A 19,564-nucleotide genomic window follows, 5' to 3' on the forward strand; every position below is an offset into this window, starting at 1 on the left:
TGAGGCAGCATTAACAAAAGGGGGGCCTGGGGGTCCTCCATCAGAAAATAATATTAATGTGACCATTTGTGCTGTAAATTTAATTATTGAAAATGAAAAAACAATAGTATTCATTTATTTCTATATTATTGATTAAAGTACAAAATTAAGATAAAATAATATAACATAAATTAATGAACTACATAGGCATCCAGAGGTCAATTTTCTATATATTTTACATTGGATGGACATCTAGAGGACACTTTTTTAATATATATTTTTCACATTTGTGGAAGGCACTTTGTCATGCTTTCTCCATTGAAAGGGCACAAAAGAAGGCAACCTTCTTATGTTTTATTTCTTACAGTGGAATCCACTTTAGTGCATCCCTCCTCATTCATGTGGAAATGTGAAAATTCAAGTAACTAAACTGGGAAAAATTACTTCTGCACATGTCCCAAGATGTTTAGCTGAACTGCTTTGGTTCTTGTAAATGTCAGAATCCATTAAGATCACATCACATGCAAACATTTGACTTTAAATCTTCAACTAGAATGAATTGATGGTCGATGTGCAACATATAGAAGGAATAACTTTATTGAATACATTATTGACTGAGCTGAGGATTAAAATCTTGCAGTGAAAAGGTCAGTGATGGATTATTTGCTGCTATTTAGTGAGATTTATGCAGGACTACTTTTTTTTTAGCTGAGTGTGATTGTTACTAAAAATATGAAGCTCATATGCAAATCAATGCTAAAAGACTATATCACCCTCTTTCCAATACCGTCTTATGAAATGTGCCTTTTCATTATGGGATGGTTTATTAATCTGTTTGTTATATCACACTCTGTGCTCTGCTCTTGTTTTGTTGATTACTGTGATCATAGATGTGTAGATGTGGTCTTTTCTCAGAAGAGTTTTATTCCATGATGAGTTCGTATGTTCACTTGTTTTAGATGCAATCAGTAATGCACATCTTCTCCAGCTATCAGCTCACTTTAGACAGATCTCTGATGTCTGTACGCCCTCTGCTGGTCAAAGTGGTGAATTGAAAGTTTAAAAGTGTTCCCTCTAAAAAGAACCACACCAACCCCTGTGTGAAGTCAAAATAACAGCTTCCATGTTTCTTTTAAACATCCAAGCATTGTTTATTGAAGCCTGGAGTACCATGTAAAAAAAAAAGAAAGATGGCAAAATGTATTTTTTTCTCTTTCAAATCAAAGTTTGAAAGACATGCAACTGATTGCAGTCATGGTTATATTCCCAGCAGTAAGCGGTTCGTGGTTGTAGACCAGCAAAGAGTTGGTGCTGCTCTGGAACTAGTTTCCTGACCGAGAGCCGGTTCTCTTGCAGTTGAAACACCAAAAACTGGTTCTCAATTGAGCACCGACTCCAAACCGTCTCTGAAAGTACCTTGGTGGAAAAGGGGCTGTAACTGTATCAAAGAGTAACACTCAGTATTTTGACTACCTTAGTAGGCAATATTCACTCTTTAATATCACTTTAATGGTCTCCTTTCTGGTCTTCCAAAGAGCACAATAAACAAACTGCAATTAATACAAAATGCAGCAGCTAGAGTTTTAATGAAGACCAGAAGGAGAGCACACATCACGCCTATTTTAAAATAGTAATAGTAAAAAATCTTTACAACAAAGACATTTGGTGACGCTGCTTTCAGCTACTAAGCTCCCAAACTATGGAACAGCCTGCCAGAGGATCTGAGAGGCGCTGACAGAGATATTGAGACTTTTAAACATAAACTAAAAACATATTTATTCAGTCTGGCTTTTATTTAAGGTTACTGTAATATTGATTTAAATGTTGGTTTACTATTTTAGTAATTTTAACTTTTATCTTATTCTATTTTTATGCATTTATTCATTCATTTATTTATCTTTATTTATCTACTCAGTTTTATTGATATTTTTAGCCTTAGTTTTATTTTCAACTCTTATCCTTACCCTTTTTAATCTGTTTATTTTAACTACTTGTGTTCTTAATTTTGATGCTTTAACTTTTTTTAATTACACATATTTTATTTTTGGTGTGCATTAGTCTCTATTTTATTTTATTTTATTTTATGGTATTCTTATTTTTAATTTTTATATTATTATTATTGTCTTCCCCTAATATGTCTTGCCATTATTTTATTTCTGCTTCTTTCTTGTTTTTCAATCCCTGTAAACTTTGACTTTGGGTTGCATTTGATTTGTATGAAAGGTGCTATATAAATAAAGCTTGATTGATCATCACACCTTATACTGTTTTCCTGGTTCTGAACAATGTAATCGCACATCACATATTTCCCTCATATTTCAGGCCTTCTCTGAACTTCACATGAAAACAAATCAAAGCTGAACCTGCTCCACACAGGTCTCTCTTAATGTTAAATGTCCTCACTGAGCTTTCATGTGAAGCAGAAGTCCTTCCTACAACAGCAGTGGCGGATCCTCCATGGAGGCATGGGGGGGCACCCACCCCCCCTGCGATCTGATTGGTCCCCCCCATGTGCACCCCCCAAATTTCATTTGGTCTTCATGCAGTCAATCAATGTCGCTACCCGCCGTTCTGTGATCAAGCGGAAAAACAAAACCAAAATCCTATATTTGATTGTACCATGTTCGTAGGGGCTCTTAATTTGAAATACAAACAGGAAATAGCAGCAGCAGCAGAGCAACGCTACATTTATAACACCGGCACTTTATAAGATTGAGTCTACTGTGCACCACAGAATATCTGCTCTGAGTAACAGAGTTCAGAGGAATGTTTGGGTTGCTTAGCAGCAGTCCAGTCCAGTTGTGGAACTACAGCTGTAAGTTGTTTATCATTACTTTTAATTACTTAAACCAGTGGTGTCCAAACTTTTTTCTAAGAGGGCCACATTTGATGTTGTCAGAATCCCTCAGGGCCAGTGGCTCCTACTGAGACTTAGGAATCATAAAGGTTGTATTATGAAATCTCTATTTGATAACAATTATATTAAACATTTTCTCAATAAAACAGTAACTAGGCAGTCCTCAGGTCTCTTCAAGCCATGTAAACTGTATCTTCTTCTGGAGGAAAATGGTCGGGCAATGTGGGAAAAATATTGTCTCGTTATTTTTCTATGTCAGGATCATGATCTGGATTTCATCACACTTCTTTTTCATGTTGTTTTTAAGACTTTTCTGATCAGCAGACAACATTTTAAGAACTAAATAATTATTTTCCTGCGTTCTGAACAATTTTTATGCACCAAATTTGGCCTTTTCTGCACAATTTCCTAATTTTGATCTTGTCTTTGTGTCCTTTTTTGTGTCTTCTGAACTTTAAGTGTTCATCAAGAACATTTTCACATCATGATAAAAACAGTCATTTGAAAACTTGTCAGCTTTAAGAGTTCTTGTGTTTCTTCTTTATTGCCATCTTGCAGAATTCCCAGAGCTTAGGCTTTAGACAAGTAGTCCATATGAAGCTTTTTGAGGCGTTTCTGGATCGACTTTAGTTTTGTGTGTGCGCTTGAAAGAAACTGCAAATGTACAGATGATTCAGAGGGTGATTAATTTCTGTGCTATAAATAACACAATTTAAGATGGAAGCTTGGGGGCCATAAATAAATGGACCTTGGGCCGCGATTGGCCCCCGGGCCGTACTTTGGACACCCCTGACTTAAGCAGTCATGATAAATATTATTGCTCTCTGTGTGAGAATTTAATTTGTTCTGATTATTTTGTGACCACTAATGTTTGGTATAGAAGCTGTAGCACTGATCTTCTGATGCGTGGATTTTTGTTGCCCCAGAGGAAAGAACTTATTAATTGGTCGAGCAATCTAAAAAATGACTTCTTAATTAGGACAGGAATATGTGAAAAAAGATACTCTTTTACACTTTTATTGAAAAATTAATGAAAAGTTAATGTCTTCTCTGTAATTTTTTTTACTTTGCAGAGTCGTCCTGTGGGCCAGATTGGAACCTCTGGCGGGCCGGATTTGGCCCGCGGGCCGTATGTTTGACACCCCTGATCTATGACAACTGAGTGTAAGTACTTAATGGTCGAAAATGTTGAAGTCGGCGCTGCCCTCATTTCTGTCGTTTTCAGATGGCCCCCCCTTGATTGAACTGTTGTACCCCCCCCTGTGCCCCCCACCTTAAAATAACCTGGATCCGCCCCTGTACTACAGAGAGCACAAAAAGAAGACAACACAAAAAAAGTGTATTTGGGGTCAGAGAGTCCCATGAGTGAACTCATATCTCCAACACAAATCTATTGAAAATCACAAAAAAAAACACACACACAATGAAAAATAGGTTTCCAAGCAGAGTCATTATTTTGTTACCTCTGGCAGACAGCGAGGCACCTGGGAAATCTGAGCTGACGTGAAGGGTGGGGGGGGGGGGGGGCAGGGAGCAGGAGTCCAGCAGAAAAACTAGATCACTTTCTTAAGCTAATTAGCCCGGTATATTACCAATCAAAAGAACCTCGCTCCCAAACACAGCGGCCGGCCAAGAAATATATTTGTCTTCCATTTGTGAGCGACTGGCAGTGGAAACACTCCAGGACGGAGTATTATTCACCCGAGACATTCCAGAGGATGAAACGACGCATTAAAGGAGGATCTTACGTCGGGTTTTTGTCACTGCTGCTGCTGTTCCTCCTTAAAAATCAGATGATGACTTTAATGAAATAGATCCAGTTATTTAAGATCACATCAGTTAACATTAAAGCCTGACATTCTTCAGCTAATCATTAAGCTTGTCTAATGATACAAAGTGGTAAAAGATGCTGGGAAACTAAGTTGTGCATTAAATCCAAGTAGATAAGACCACTGTTAGAATCTTTCAACAGGTCTTTATAGCAGGTTATCAATAAAAGACAAACTAGAACACTCAAGAACGCAGGACTCATTGAATTTCTCATAACCGTCATTCATTTTGAAGTTCTTTGACTTGTCTATGGTCTTGAAACTTTAGGGCTGGCCTATGACACTAAATCTTTGCCGTTTATAGTCCTAATAAATCCTCCTCAACTGACTCTCTGAGTACAATCTGCTTTACAAATAAGAAGCCTTTTATAGCTTCACACCAACTTCCTTTTAAAGGTGACACATCATGCAAAATGGACTTTTTAATGGTTCTCTACCTGAAATATGTGTCCCTGTCTACAAACCCCCTGAAAATGAAAAGAATCCATTCTGCCCCTGTTCTGATTTCTCCACCTTTCTGTAAATGTGTGCTGAAACCAGCCGTTTCAGTTTTCAGTGTTTTTCATACGTCACAACGCCATCCGGTCTGTAACAGGAAGTCAGAGCTCGGAGCTTGTTCAGCCCATAGACTGTATACAATACAACTCAACCCCTCCTACGTTTTTCATTCCCTGCACACATGTGTGCTAACAAGGAGCTTAGGAGGGAGGCATGCTAGTTGTAGGCTGTCTTAAGAAACACAGAGGTCGGTTTTACTCCCCACGTCTGCAGATTTGAAGATCTAGTGGATGGTTTTTATCTATCATGGAAAAGTGCTAGCGCTAGTTAGCATAGCCACATAGCTACGTGTTTGTCGCTGTGTACCAAGACACACGTCGACATGCTGATAAATAAAACAACAAGAAACACTAAATCTGTGACCAATGGTTCAGAAAGGTCCTGCTGCAGGCGCCTCTCTGTCAGGATCAGATTCTGGATCAGATTCAGAGGGTTGAGGAAATGCAAGTCTGTGAGCAGCCAACATGTAAACATTAGATCAACGTGCCGGAGAGCCGAGGCCACATCCACTTCCTGAGGGGGCGTGGTCAGAGAGCTCATTCTCACTTAAAGGCACAGACACAGAAAACAGCCTGTTCTGAGCAGGGCTGAAAAAGAGGATTTTAAAGGCAGACCAAAATCTGATTTCAAAGTGGGTTTTTTTGAGCAACAAACTTTAAAGACATGTCTTGGCGACCTCTTAGACAAGAGCATAATATGTCACCTTTAAAGCTACAGTGAGGAACTTTTAGTCTGAATCAAGCGGCAACCTCTGGGCTCAAAGCCCGCCTCTTTACCTCACACTAGCTCATTCATACTAAACTGACACACAGTAAAAAAATGTGATATATCTTTGTGGTAAATTTAAATATAAAGACCTGCTTCTTGTTAGCACTGTATGAAATGAGAGATTCAAGAAGCCTATCAGAGAACTAAATCCAGATACAAGCTAACAAACAGATTTAAATGAAATAAAGATTTGATATTTATAAGATAAGATAAGATAAGATACTCCTTTATTCGTCTCACAACAGGGAAATTCATGGAGTTACAGCAGCAAACAAAAAGGTGTACAGTACAAGAATTTCAACAAGAATATATATAGAAAAGAAATGTCTATCAGAGACGACAGCTTGGTTATAATCCTCCTGTCAGCCACCTCCTCCACACGGTCCAGGACTGAGCTGGCCTTCTTCACCAGTTTGTTCAGTCTTGCTCTCCTGTATCCTGTCCGCCCACAGCAGGTGAAATCCTTCATATGTAGCGTTCATGTTAGCTTTGTTAGCATGATGCTACTCTGGTGCTGGGTTAGCTCGTCCACCTTATCATAGATAGATCTTACATTCCCCATGACGGTGGGTGGAAGGACAGGTCGATGTCGCCTGTTCTTAGCTTGCACCTCAGTACCAGCACGTCGTCCTTGCCTCCTTCTCCTCAGCTCATAGGGAACATCGTGCCTAGCATCGTTTAGCATCGACATGCTACGGGCTGCTAACAGCTGATCTCGTATGTAAACAGTGTTACTATGGTTACACGCAGGGTCTCCGGAATAACTATCAATATCGATTGATAAGACAAATTGTAGCGTGATAACATCTTTTTCAGTATCGCCCAGCTCTACAAAAGAGTTTGATGTTTGTGCATGTTTACCTTCAGGTGTTCATTAATCACACACAGAGAGAAATGTAAAAGAATAGTGGTTATATTATCACTTATTAGGAGCAGTTTATTGGTTATCAGCTCAAAAAATCTGTATTAAAGCTAGGGTTGGTAGTCTCGGAAAACTAGCATGAATTTGAATGTAGCTTTTCCTCATGACTACGTCTAACCCCTCCCCTCCTCCCCTCAGAGCTCCTCCAAAACGACGCCCCCCCGCTCACATGCACGAGCGCCGCTGATTCTCGACCATATGATGGTGACTGATTCAAAACCGGTCCTCACCAAAACATTATCATAGTGAAAGTTAAAAACACAAACAAACATAGCTGCTGTTAGCACTCACAACTATCATGCTAGCATTATCCAGTTGTATCAGTGACAAGATATCAGGAGAAAAGTTATAACACATATATAACACTGTAACAACTCTACTGTTTGTTAAACGTGTTCAGTGTAGATGTTCTTAATTCCTACAGTGTTGACAGTCAGTGAAGGCATCAGGAGAGGTGTAGAGTGTGTGAGTGGGAGAGAGGAGAGACAAGAGGAGAAGTTCTTCATTCATTCAAACTTTGATTGTTGCTTTGTTGGTTGCCGTGATCACGGCCGACAGTGACCGGTTATTAAAGATCAACGTGTTCACCAATCGGCTCGTCATCACTACAGCGTCCGGACGGACGCTACAATACATCTACATTTTCTGTAGGACTTACTGAACGTCATTAATTATTCTGCTTGTTGGTGAGAGCGTTTTAGACTCTGATCCGGACTACAGTCCTGAGCAAAGCACCTCATCAGGTCAGAGGGGACAGGCCCGAGGACGAGCGAGAGGGGCAGTAAATAGAGTCAGGGGAAGTAGAGGCAGGAGACGGGGACTCGGAGGAGTGCACGCCGGGGAAATGTACGAGCAGGAGGCGGGCAGAACGGCTGGACGGGATTTGATTGGTTTAAAATTTGGGGAGCCAAAAAACGGTGATTGGTTGGTGTTTTCCCAGGTTTACTCTGGCTGTAGATAGCCGATTTTTTTTCACTCTTTTTTAGGAACACATCATGTATTGATTGCCATCAGGACATAAAGATCATTTTAACCAGTATGACAAAAAGTGTATCTAAATCTGATTACCAACCCCAGCTTTAAGCATCCTTGGTTTTTTGTCATTCTTGTGTCATTCAGTTAGTGTGTGTGTTTCACAGAACTGAAAACAGGCTTCTTATTTTTGCTGCACCATCCCTGTATCGCTCTCTCTCTTGTTAAAGTGGTCACTTAGTGTTTGAGTGATGCTTTTGAAAAACAAGCACTACAACAAAGTCTGAAAGTGCTTCCCAAAAAAAAATAACAGGAGGCACAGCAATTTGGACAACTCCTCCCGTACAGTACACTTCCACTGAACACACTTCTGTATTTATAAAGCTGAACTCTGCAGCCTGTCTGTGCTTGTATAGATCGGGTTGCATAACAGAAACACTTACCGCCTGCTTAATGCAAGCTATTTGTTTTCCTGAGAGTCTTTTTCGTGCATTCATTAAAAATAATTGTGATTTTTAACCGGAGCGCACAACAGGCTGGCACCTCCTCTGAGACGCAGCTCCGGCATAAGCCCTGCATACCAAAGAGGGACGACTCATGTTTACCTCAGACTGACGGCAGACTGACTGAGAGGGTCCTCTCCTCCTTTTTTTTTTCTTCTGTGGTTTCTGGCAGCCAGCGCCAGATTCCTCCGTGTCTATCACTGCAATCAGCAGGCCAGACCCGCAGTCAGCCAAGCAGCTTGAGACAAAGCAGCATGAACGGCTGAACACAGAGGAGGTGAAGCGTTTCTTTCTGGATACAGAGAGGAGGAGGACTGTGCTTTTTTTCTCCCAGCTTCATCAGATTCTTTGCAGTTTGCACTCAAGAGGACAGTCCCTCTTCTCATCCTTCATGAGCCAATACCATTTCCTGCTCAGAGGAGGAACTCACCCTGCAACTTTTTTTTTTAAACACTATCTCAAAAATATGAGTCTAATTTCTCCACGCTCGGTGTGATTTACGATTGGCTCCTGAGCTGATTCATCACAGACTAAATAAAAACGTCCACCAACCTCAAATTATGTTACTACCCCTCCCCTCCCACTCCTTTCTCTCTCTCTCTCTCTCTCACCCATAATCATAAAACCAAAGTACGTGCTGATTCGCTAAATGTCTTATTTAAACGACAGAGGGTGTAAAGCATCCAGAAAATAAGAGTGTCGGTTAAAAATGCATGTAATGCAGAGACATGTTTACCGAGGAATGATAAATAGCGATGATTTTCACTGGCACCATCCAAGTGCTTTTCTTGGACCAAAGCTTTACCTTCTGTGATTATTTGGATTACACTAAATCAAAGTAAAACCTCAGAAGACACGGCAGAGAAATACAAGAGCAGCAGGGAAACAAGGTGAAGTTTTTCTCTTTGAAAAATGAAACTAATGTCCGACCTCTGACAGGGGAACGTATATCTCATGGTTCTCAGGACGGCTGTAAAAAGCCTTTAACAATACAGTTGGCAGGTTCAGCGTTGGAGCTCAATTCTTATTCATAAGTGATTTCAGAGCTCTCAACATACAGTTAGGCATCACAAGAACAGTGTTAACAGTTGTTCATTTAATCAACTTTATTATTCCCACATGGGGGAATTTGTTAAACGCAGATTGAACATAAATGACTAAATATGGAGTGAGGTCTGAAACTAATACGGATAAATGAAAGGGACTAATTTCCTGGTTGTTGGAATAGAAATTTAAATTCAGACTAATTTAAGATTAGAAAAACTCAGAAAAGTCCAATTTGAGCATCATTTTTGGAACATGACTAAACACATGATCACAGAGTCTGCAGGTTAACTCTGTCAAATTGGTTTGTAGAGTGTGGCGAACAATAGCAGAGCTAGCACCACCAGCCTTCAGTCCTACCTGCAGGTTAACGTCCACAAACTGCAGGCAACTTGACTTCAATCGGTCACTAGGGGTGACATGGTGTAATAAACAAGGCTTTTAATGCTCAATTATTATGATACATTTTAAAGATTAATATTTCAATCACAAAAACTCCTGCAGGGAAATAATGTCAAATTGGTTTGTAGATCGGGCAAAGGTTAGCAGAGCTAGCACCACCAGCCTTCAGTCCTCCCTGCAGGTTATCGTCCACACACTGCATACAACTAGACTTCCATTGTCAAGATCAAAATAGAGTCAAACTGTGCTGAGATACAAGATGTCATTAGAGGTGGGCGATTTGGCCTCAAAATGGTATTAATTACCTGTTACAAGTCATTTTTTTAAGTCAATATCATAGTGTAATAAACAAGGCTGTTAATGCTCAATTATTATGATACATTTTAAAGATTAATATTTCAATCAGAAAACTCCTACAGGTAAACTCTGTAAAATTGGTTTGAGTGTGGCGAAGGTTAGCAGAGCTAGCACCACCAGCCTTCAGTCCTCCCTGCAGGTTAACGTCCACACACTGCAGACAACTTGACTTCCATTGTCAAGATCAAAATAGAGTCAAACTGTGCTGAGCTACAAGATGTCATTAGAGGTGGGCGATATGGCCTCAAAATGATATAATCACCGGTTACAAGTCAATTTTTTTGGTCAATATCATAGTGTAATAATCAAGGCTTTTAATGCTCAACTATTATGATACATTTTAAAGATTAATATTTCAATCAGAAAACTCCTACAGGGAAATAATGTCAAATTGGTTTAAGTGTGGCGAAGGTTAGCAGAGCTAGCACCACCAGCCTTTAGTCCTACCTGCAGGTTATCGTCCACACACTGCATACAACTAGACTTCCATTGTCAAGATCAAAATAGAGTCAAACTGTGCTGAGATACAAGATTTCTTTAGGGGTGGGCGATATGGCCTCAAAATGATATAATCACTGGTTACAAGTCAATTTTTTAACCAATATCGTAGTGTAATAAACAAGGCTGTTAATGCTCAATTATTATGATACATTTAAAAGATTAATATTTCAATCAGAAAAACTCCTGCAGGGAAATAATGTCAAATTGGTTTAAGTGTGGCGAAGGTTAGCAGAGCTAGCACCACCAGCCTTTAGTCCTACCTGCTGGTTAACATCCACACACTGCAGACAACTTGACTTCAATTGTCAAGATCAAAATAGAGTCAAACTGTGCTGAGATACAAGATGTCATTAGAGGTGGGCGATATGGCCTCAAAATGATATAATCACTGGTTACAAGTCAATTTTTTAAACCAATATAGTACTGTAAAAAACAAGGCTTTTAATGCTCAATTATTATGATACATTTTAAAGATTAATATTTCAATCAGAAAACTCCAACAGGTAAACTCTGTCAAATTGGTTTGAGTGTGGCAAAGGTTAGCAGAGCTAGCACCACCAGCCTTCAGTCCTCCCTGCAGGTTAACGTCCACACACTGCAGACAACTTGACTTCAATTGTCAAGATCAAAATAGTTTCAAAATGTGCTGAGCTACAAGATGCCATGGGTCATTAGGGGTGGGCGATATGGCCTCAAAATTATATGAAATTATTATAATAAACAAGGCTTTTAATTTTCAACTATTATGATACATTTTAAAGATGAATATTTCAAAATTCTAACCTGCTGTTTGTTCTGTTAACAAACAGGAAAACACCTTTATTTGATTTATTTAGGTTTATTAGTTTGAGGAAAATGTATTATTGCAGATGATATGATATGGCACAGCCTTAACAGTCTTCTGTGTTTGTTTATACAGTATATGGATAGTTAAGCATTACAGCGCTATGGCAGTAACTGGAGCTGCTGCCCCAGCTAATGTTGGGTGGCTGCACTAGAGATCCAACACAACATTTTACAGTCATTCCAGGCCTATGATAAAAATATGAATAACTTGTGATCTTACAGCTGTGATATGAAAGATACAAAGTAGATTATGATAGTACAATTTTCAGTTAGTATAAAAGTTGCAGTAGATGTTTATTAATCAATCAGATTTTATTTAAAAAGTGCTTTTCATACAATGACATTGTGACAAAAAGTGCTGTACATGAAAAAACAACTTCAAATGGAATATATTCAAAAACAAAAGATATAAAAATAAAGACCACCCATTATAATCCCAACCCCAGCCCCGACTCCAAACCCACCCCACAATCCTAAAGTGAAGAACACAATATATGCTGCAACAATAATAATAATGAAAATGAAATAAATTAAAAAATAAAAAAATAAAAAAAGAAGTTGCTGAACGAACTGAGGAAACGCTCCCATGATATCTTCGCGAGGAAAAAAAAACATGTCAAAACTCAACACAGGAAATTAAACTCGCCAAAATAAAATGCATTTCTAAGATAATCAAACACAAAAATATTAAACCATTAAAAGAAAATAAGATGCTATACTTAAAATAAATAAATAAATGAATTAATACATTAAATTAAATAAATAAAAAGTGACTAAAATTTGAACTGGATAATAAACAAATAAATAAAGTAAGGTTAAATAAAACTGTTGTATGAATAAAACTCAGTTAAAAGCGAGACTAAAAAGGTCAGTCTTGAGTTTGCTTTTAAGAATATATATGCTCTGTGCCTTCCTATTAAAGGAATATAGAAGAGATGTGCATATGTTAGCACAAACCGCTCATGTAGCAGCAGTGATGTTGCCTTATTAGCTTCATTGCTCTTTCTGTGTCTCAAAACAAAACATGGCCGAGCTCAAATTGCTGAAATTATGAGATGTAAGCTAGGAAACATGCTTTCAAAAATGCAGGGATTAAAAGCAATGGAGAAAAAATAGATTAAAGACTGAAGGTAATAAGTTGGAATTCTTTATTTCTTTCACCAAGCTGTGAAGCTTTAAAACCAAATATGGAAAGTAGCTTAAAGAGGACGCTCTATGACAGATTACCTGCATCAATATTCTTTATTTTAAGATTTTTGTTACTCAGCTTCAACCACTGGCTAGTTTGGTCATCCTCACTCCATTTGGTTAATTAAAATGATTAATATCTGATGGACAGAAATGAAAAAATCAGCATCATGTCAAACTGAAAACATCAGTTCACTGAAGGGCCATCATTTCAAGACGTCATATGCATGTGTTCTTTTTAGTTCCACATCTCAACTAGTGTGTAATTTTCACACCTTATTTTCTTTAAATGTCTCATTCTGCCCGAGGACAAACGTCAGACTGTGGTTTTCTGCACGCTTCAGTTTAAACCATAATTATCAAATTAACCAAGAATGACACGGTGCTACGGTACGTGTCGACACCGAGGAAGAAAAACACAGTGTTGTTTTAAGATATGAATCTGCGTGTCTCCTCTCTTATTTGTGTTTCAGTAACCCCACACTTTCTACTGAGCAGTGAAACAGTTTTAAGAGAATTGTTTGTTATTTCACACCGAGCGCACGGAGCCAGCAGTAAACCCGTCTGTGAACTTAAGTGCTCTTCTATAAACTTCCCAACAGTGTATCCCCCAGTAAAGAGAGAAAAAAAAAAGTGTTGGTCAGAGATGGATAGGGGGCAGTTTGGGACCAATAAACCCAAAATACACAAATACCTCAAATGAGATGTCTCATTGTGGCCCTGCAGACTGATTTACTGATTCCCATTACAAAGGCCATCACCCTCATTCTGTCCACTTTCACAAACAAAGAGGAGTCGGGGGAGGACACACAATGGCTGTGACAATATTACTGTTATTATCACTCTGCTTTTGTTCACTCTGCTGCATCAAATCACTGGTAATAGGTATAATTCATGTGCTGCTGCAAGAAGTGTTGAAATCTCCCCTTTTTTGAATTGGGGAATGAAAAGCTTTAACACACCGCTCGGTCGACTGCTGCACATGAAGAGTCCAAAATATGATTCATGAATCAGAGGAGCAAGAAAGTAGTTTTTCGCCAACAATTTAAAACAGATTACTTTGGATGCAAACATTGAGATATTTATCAATCAATCAATCAAGCAATCAATCAATCAAGCAATCAATCAATCAATCAATCAATCTTTATTTGTATAGATATTTAGGCTGTAAACTTTACAATCAGGCTCTTAGGAGACTCTACATTACCATACTGATTTAAAATGCTTGTTTTGTTTTTAATGGATTTCAGTTTTACGGTTAAGACACTTCCTATCTCAGAGCGACGCAGAAAAACTAGTCCATGCATTTGTTACCTCCAGGTTAGATTACTGTAACTCCCTCTCATCAGGCTCCCCCAATAAGTCTCTAAAGACTCTTCAGCTAGTTCAAAACGCCGCAGCTCGAGTATTGACTAGAACTAGGAAGAGGGAGCACATCTCTCCAGTGTTAGCTTCTCTTCACTGGCTCCCAATAAAATATAGACTAGAATTTAAAATCCTTCTTTTAACCTACAAAGCCCTTAAAAATCAGGCACCCTCATATCTTAAAGAGCTCGAAGTGCCCTGTTACCCCTCTAGAACTCTACGCTCCCAACATGCAGGCTTGCTAGTTATACCTAAAATCTCTAAAAGTAGTATGGGAGGTAGAACCTTCAGTTATCAGACCCCTCTCCTTTGGAATCATCTACCAGTCAGGGTCCGGGAGGCAGACACCCTCTCCACTTTTAAGAGTAGGCTTCAAACTTTCCTTTTTGATAAAGCTTATAGTTAGAGCTGGATCAGGCTTGGACCAGCTTTTGTCATGCTGCTATAGGCTTAGACTCCCGGGGGAACTGGCGCACTGACACACTGGGATCCTAGCTCACCCCCTTCCCCCCAACTCCCTCATCACTTACTTTAACTCTGCCTGTCCCATTAAAGTTACTAACCATAGACCTTTCTGGAGTCCCTGAGCTCCCTTGTCTCGTAGATTCCTCTGAGCTGCCGTAGATGTCCTCCTGCAGCGGACGTGCTGGACTCCAGCGGCAACAGCTTCTACTACTCGTCTCATCACTATCACCTCTCTCTCTTACTCCCCTCTATCTGTCTTTCCAGACCCAACTCTGTCAAGGCATGATGGCTGTCTAACATGAGTCTGGTTCTGCCTGAGGTTTCTGCCTGTTAAAAGGAAGTTTTTCCTCTCCACTGTAACTAGCTAAATACTGCGATGTGCAATGCTCATGATGGATTAAGGTGGGGTCAGACTGAGTCTTGCCCTGTCTTGGTGTTGGGTCTCTGTTCATAATTTGACATAGAGTGGTCTAGACCTCCTATGTTTGTTGTGATTTGGCGCTATACAAATAAAGATTGATTGATTGATTGATTGATTGATTATTGGCCAAAATGAGTTTTAAAAATTCAGGACATTTCTGATATATCCCACAATGTGTATCTCCAATAATTGCAGTTAGTTCTAGATTCTTTGTTGTCATTGTACAAAACATACAATGAAATTAAGGTGCACTCAACTGGGCTCAATCATATATATAAAGATAGATAATAAACAGATAATGAATAAATACACATTCACACACACACACACACACACACACACACACACACACACACACACACACACACACACATCATGCCATCATTAAACCATACACGCATTAAACCCTAACCCTTAGTATTTAGAAGAACATCTGACTCAACTGACAAACCTGTCTTCAGACAAGTACCGATTCAACTTTATTCATCAAATAGAAAAGTGAAATGTCATAATTTCGCCGCCAGCTTCATTTATTTTGGTTCTTGGGAACTACTGAGCTCATTTTTTGGTTTATGGAAAAAATAAAAGTCAGAGTTTCTTCTACCTCCTCTGACTTGATTTGTCTTCAATAGCAGCAAAGACTGCATGTCCGTCCTCTCCCTGCTCTGTAGTCATAGCTGGGAATAAACCCTGCTTCTTGTTACCTCTTTGGGACCGGAGCCTGCAGAACTGCTCCCGTACAAACCCAGGTAGAACTGCAGTAATATGGGCTCTGGCTGGAGCACATCTTGCAGCATCATTAATGCCACTGCTCATTACGGCTTTGCCCTTGAATCCACACACAGCGGCAAGAATCCAAAGTGTTGAACGGCTGCAGCCATGGAAACAGAAACTCTGCGTTTGTACTTTTTTCCTGACTGACTGACGACTCTGCACTCTTTCCTTTTTCTTAATGATTTCTCTTTGGTTTCAGATTCACCACAGGCGTCTACATCTACTCACAAAAGCAAAGTTAACAAAGGGAAGCTGTGTAAATAAATGAAACAATCTACCTCAATTAAATCTGCTTATTTTGTCAGTGTGTTTTCAGATTCAGGAGATAGGCTGAGGTCCAGACTCTCAGGCTTTTGTGTTGCTGTGAACTTAGTGATTGTAATTAGTTCAATTCTACGGTTATTAAGCCGCCCCTCTCAAACACTGATGGAAATCTGAGCCTGTCTGGATGAGTCTGGTGCCGTGGTTCCTATGTGGGCTGTTTCCTCGTGTTGTAGTTTGTTTTACACACACACACACACACACACACAAATACACACTCTCAGGATCGGGCTGAACTGTGTGAATACTGCTTGAACTTTGAGTATCACTCTTCATAAGAGGATGGGGATGAGTTAATCTAAAACCTGAGCTTGTAAAAAAGGAAATTTCTTGGGATAAGGTCTTCTGTTTTTTTGAAGTGTGATAACATCAGCCTCTTCCAGGTTCACTGTTGCATGCTGTATCATAAATCAAAAGCAGCACTGTTATCTGCAAATGCATATTTCTTCACCCTATTAATTTTGAGTTATTGATTCCTTTCTGGCTCTCAGACGAGCAAATTGTCTCTGAAAGAGATGTAAACTGAGGGCAGAGTATCATTTAATGTCTTTAGCAGTAAGAGAATGGAGGTATGGAAGCCAAGAGAGGCAACTGAGTGGAAAAACAAGTCTGAACAAACAAATTTACTCTTTTAGAATGTGATTTTAAATCCTTACCTGGCAAAAATGTAATGTTTTTTTTCTCAGACAAAGCCTACAAAGCATTTTTTGATTTAAAAAGAGGGTTTTATTTCCTTCTGATTAGGGATGGACATTTCCTGTCCCCTTGACGGCCTGTTTGTGTGGCAGCAGGACCAGGTGCTGCTAGTAGCGGGCACTGACAGGGTCTGTGCTGACCTTTATGTCGGTGTTTCTGTGACATGGCGTAGCATGTATTTTTACATTTTTTAAAAATTGCCTTTAAAGGTGACATATCACGCTTTTTTCATCAACATATATTGGTCTAAGAGGTCCCCAAAACATGTCTTTAAAGTTTATGCTCAAAAAACCACTTAGAAATCAGATTTTGGCATGCCTGAAAAACCCTCTTCTTCAGCCCTGCTCAGAACGGTCTGTTTTCTCTCTGACCACGCCCCCTCAGGAAGTGGATATCCCCTCGGCTGTCCAGCACGTTGATCTAATGTTTACCATGGGAGAGGTTCCGTTGGCTGATGGTGAGGCTTTCAGCAGTGTGTCTGCCCCCTGGTGGCTGGCTGCAGTATAGGTAAAAAAATCCGTCTCCCCCATTCATTTGAATGGGGGAGCAGTCAAACTTTAAAAAAGAAATACACGTCGTACGAATGCTTCTCACATCCGTATGCTGTGGTGATATGTAGTTAGTATTTCAGTGTATTGTGTCCAAGGCCTCTTTTTTCTGAAAAGTTTCTTCTTCGTTGGTTATTAGAGTTTAAAAAACGGGGTTTTACTTCCTGGTTTGCTTTAATTCACAGCCGCCGTGGAGTGAAACTTCAAAGGACACACAGCGTCTTGTGACGTCACACTGTAGGGCGGAGCTTATTACAGTGGCTTCCCAGGCTCTGGCTGCACAATGGCGGCGCCCAGGAGGAGGATTTTTTGGCTTCAGAACCGTACAACGGGAAGAGGCGGAGCAACGCTGTCCATTTTTATTTACAGTCTATGATGTTTACATGTTGGCTGAATATACACGGCTGCTCACAGACCCGCGTTACCTCAACCCTCTAAATCTGATCCAGAATCTGATCCTGATGGAGAGGCGCCTGCAGCAGGACCTTTCTGAACCATTGGTCACAGATTTAGTGTTTCTTGTTTTATTTATCAGTATGTCAACGTGTGTCTTGGTACACCGCTACAAACATGTAGCTATGTGGCTATGCTAACTAGCGCTAGCACTTATCCATGATAAATAAAAATCATCCACTAGATCTTCAAATCTGCAGACGTGGGGAGTCAAACCGACCTTTGTGTTTATTAAGACAGCCTACAACTAGCATGCCTCCCTCCTAAGCTCCTTGTTAGCACACGTGTGTGCAGGGAATGAAAAACAGGAGGAGGGGTTGAGTTGTATTTTATACAGTCTAAACACGGAAGTCTGAAACGGCTGGTTTCACACACATTTACAGAAAGGTGGAGAAATCAGCACAGGGGCAGAATGGACTTTTTTCATTTTTGGGGGGTTTGTAGACAGGGACACACATTTCAGGTAGAGAACCATTAAAAAGTCTTGCAAAGATTTTGCATAATATGTCACCTTTAAATTTAAAGGAAATAATGATTTGATATTTATCGTGATAATTATCAATATTTAACATGATATCATATTTTGTAATATCGCCCAGCTCTATAATAAGTACATATTTTTCCTGTCAGGACCTGCGATGTTCATTTGAATCAGGCCTTCATACGACGGATAAGCCCATCTTTTGAAGTGACAGGGTGTCCATTATGTCCTTCAAGAATCTACAGCCTCAGATTATAGGTGTTACAGTTTAATCTGCACCCTTTAAGTGGTTTACCTGCCGCCTGGTCCCAGCGCTGATCTGGACTCAGGCATGGATTGAGAAGAGCAGATTTCCCCCTTTGTAGTCCTGAGAGAGGCCGGGGTGGACGGGGCTTTGTTTAGTCTGACCCTCTGTGTGTTTCTTCTGCTCCTTAAGCCTTTGGAGACGCCGACCTCAGAGAGTCTGAAGAACCGGCAGCACATCCTTCACTGTCAGAGCAGAGCCTCAAGTACTGCTGCAGCTCTGCTCCTTGCACAGTGTCACTGTGGTTTAATAAAACTATATGCACATAAAGGACAGTTAGAAAGAGTTTGTACAAAGTCTCAACTCTGTGGCTCTTTGCTCTGAAAGGTGCCTGATGAAAAATCAACTTTTTGTAAGATTTGACTCTATATGCTAATTTTCTTTCCAGTCTCATGGTTCTTCATCTACATTCACCATCTCATCCAACAAGATCAGATTATGACACATTTATTTAAACACTAGCAGTGCCCTCCAAAGGGGTCTGGGTGGTCCAAGCTGGTCCCTTTTCTTTGTAGATCTTCTCCGCTGACCCTTTAGACTGTGTGTCAGACTCAGGTATGTCATACTTTAGCGTCTGCTGTGCCGTGGAAATCCATCAAACCATCCACGGACGGTTGCTTCGATTCATCTCCCCAAAGGACGAGTCCGAGGAGCTGAGTGTAAAAACAGATGGAGCCGATGATGATGGATTGATGTCATATTTATCATACGGTCACATCATCGTTCCAGTCTATTTAAACTGCAGTTACTCCATCAATTTACTCAGACCGACTGGAGGATATTAAAACTGCATCAACTCAATATGATGTCCATTTTTCTGACATCAAAATGAGCCTCTTTTTGTGAGACAGTGTCTCTTCTAAAAACATACAAAGTCAGTAGAATTCAATTTAATATTTTTTTAAACACTGTGTCCTGAAGTGGTACAGTTAATGGATAAAATATATACCAAAACTTGCAGAAGCATTTGACTTTATTGACCCTTGATTCTGCATTTTTGTGTCTTAATA

At 39.7% G+C, this 19,564-nt stretch overlaps 1 long non-coding RNA gene across 2 annotated transcripts; it reads left to right on the forward strand.

The window, feature by feature from the left end:
- The first annotated feature begins 3,950 nt into the window (after positions 1-3,950).
- LOC117832639 lies at positions 3,951-18,832 on the forward strand. 2 transcript variants are annotated; one of them, XR_004635214.1, is made up of 2 exons: positions 3,951-4,000; positions 15,951-16,039. It is a non-coding gene; the product is annotated as an uncharacterized LOC117832639 (long non-coding RNA). The 2 variants fall into 2 exon arrangements; XR_004635215.1 differs by lacking the exon at positions 15,951-16,039 and adding an exon at positions 18,687-18,832 and having other exon boundaries at positions 3,970-4,000.
- Positions 18,833-19,564: the final 732 nt, after the last annotated feature.

Source organism: Notolabrus celidotus, chromosome 20, assembly GCF_009762535.1.
Source record: "Notolabrus celidotus isolate fNotCel1 chromosome 20, fNotCel1.pri, whole genome shotgun sequence".
NCBI classification, from domain to species: Eukaryota; Metazoa; Chordata; class Actinopteri; order Labriformes; family Labridae; genus Notolabrus; species Notolabrus celidotus.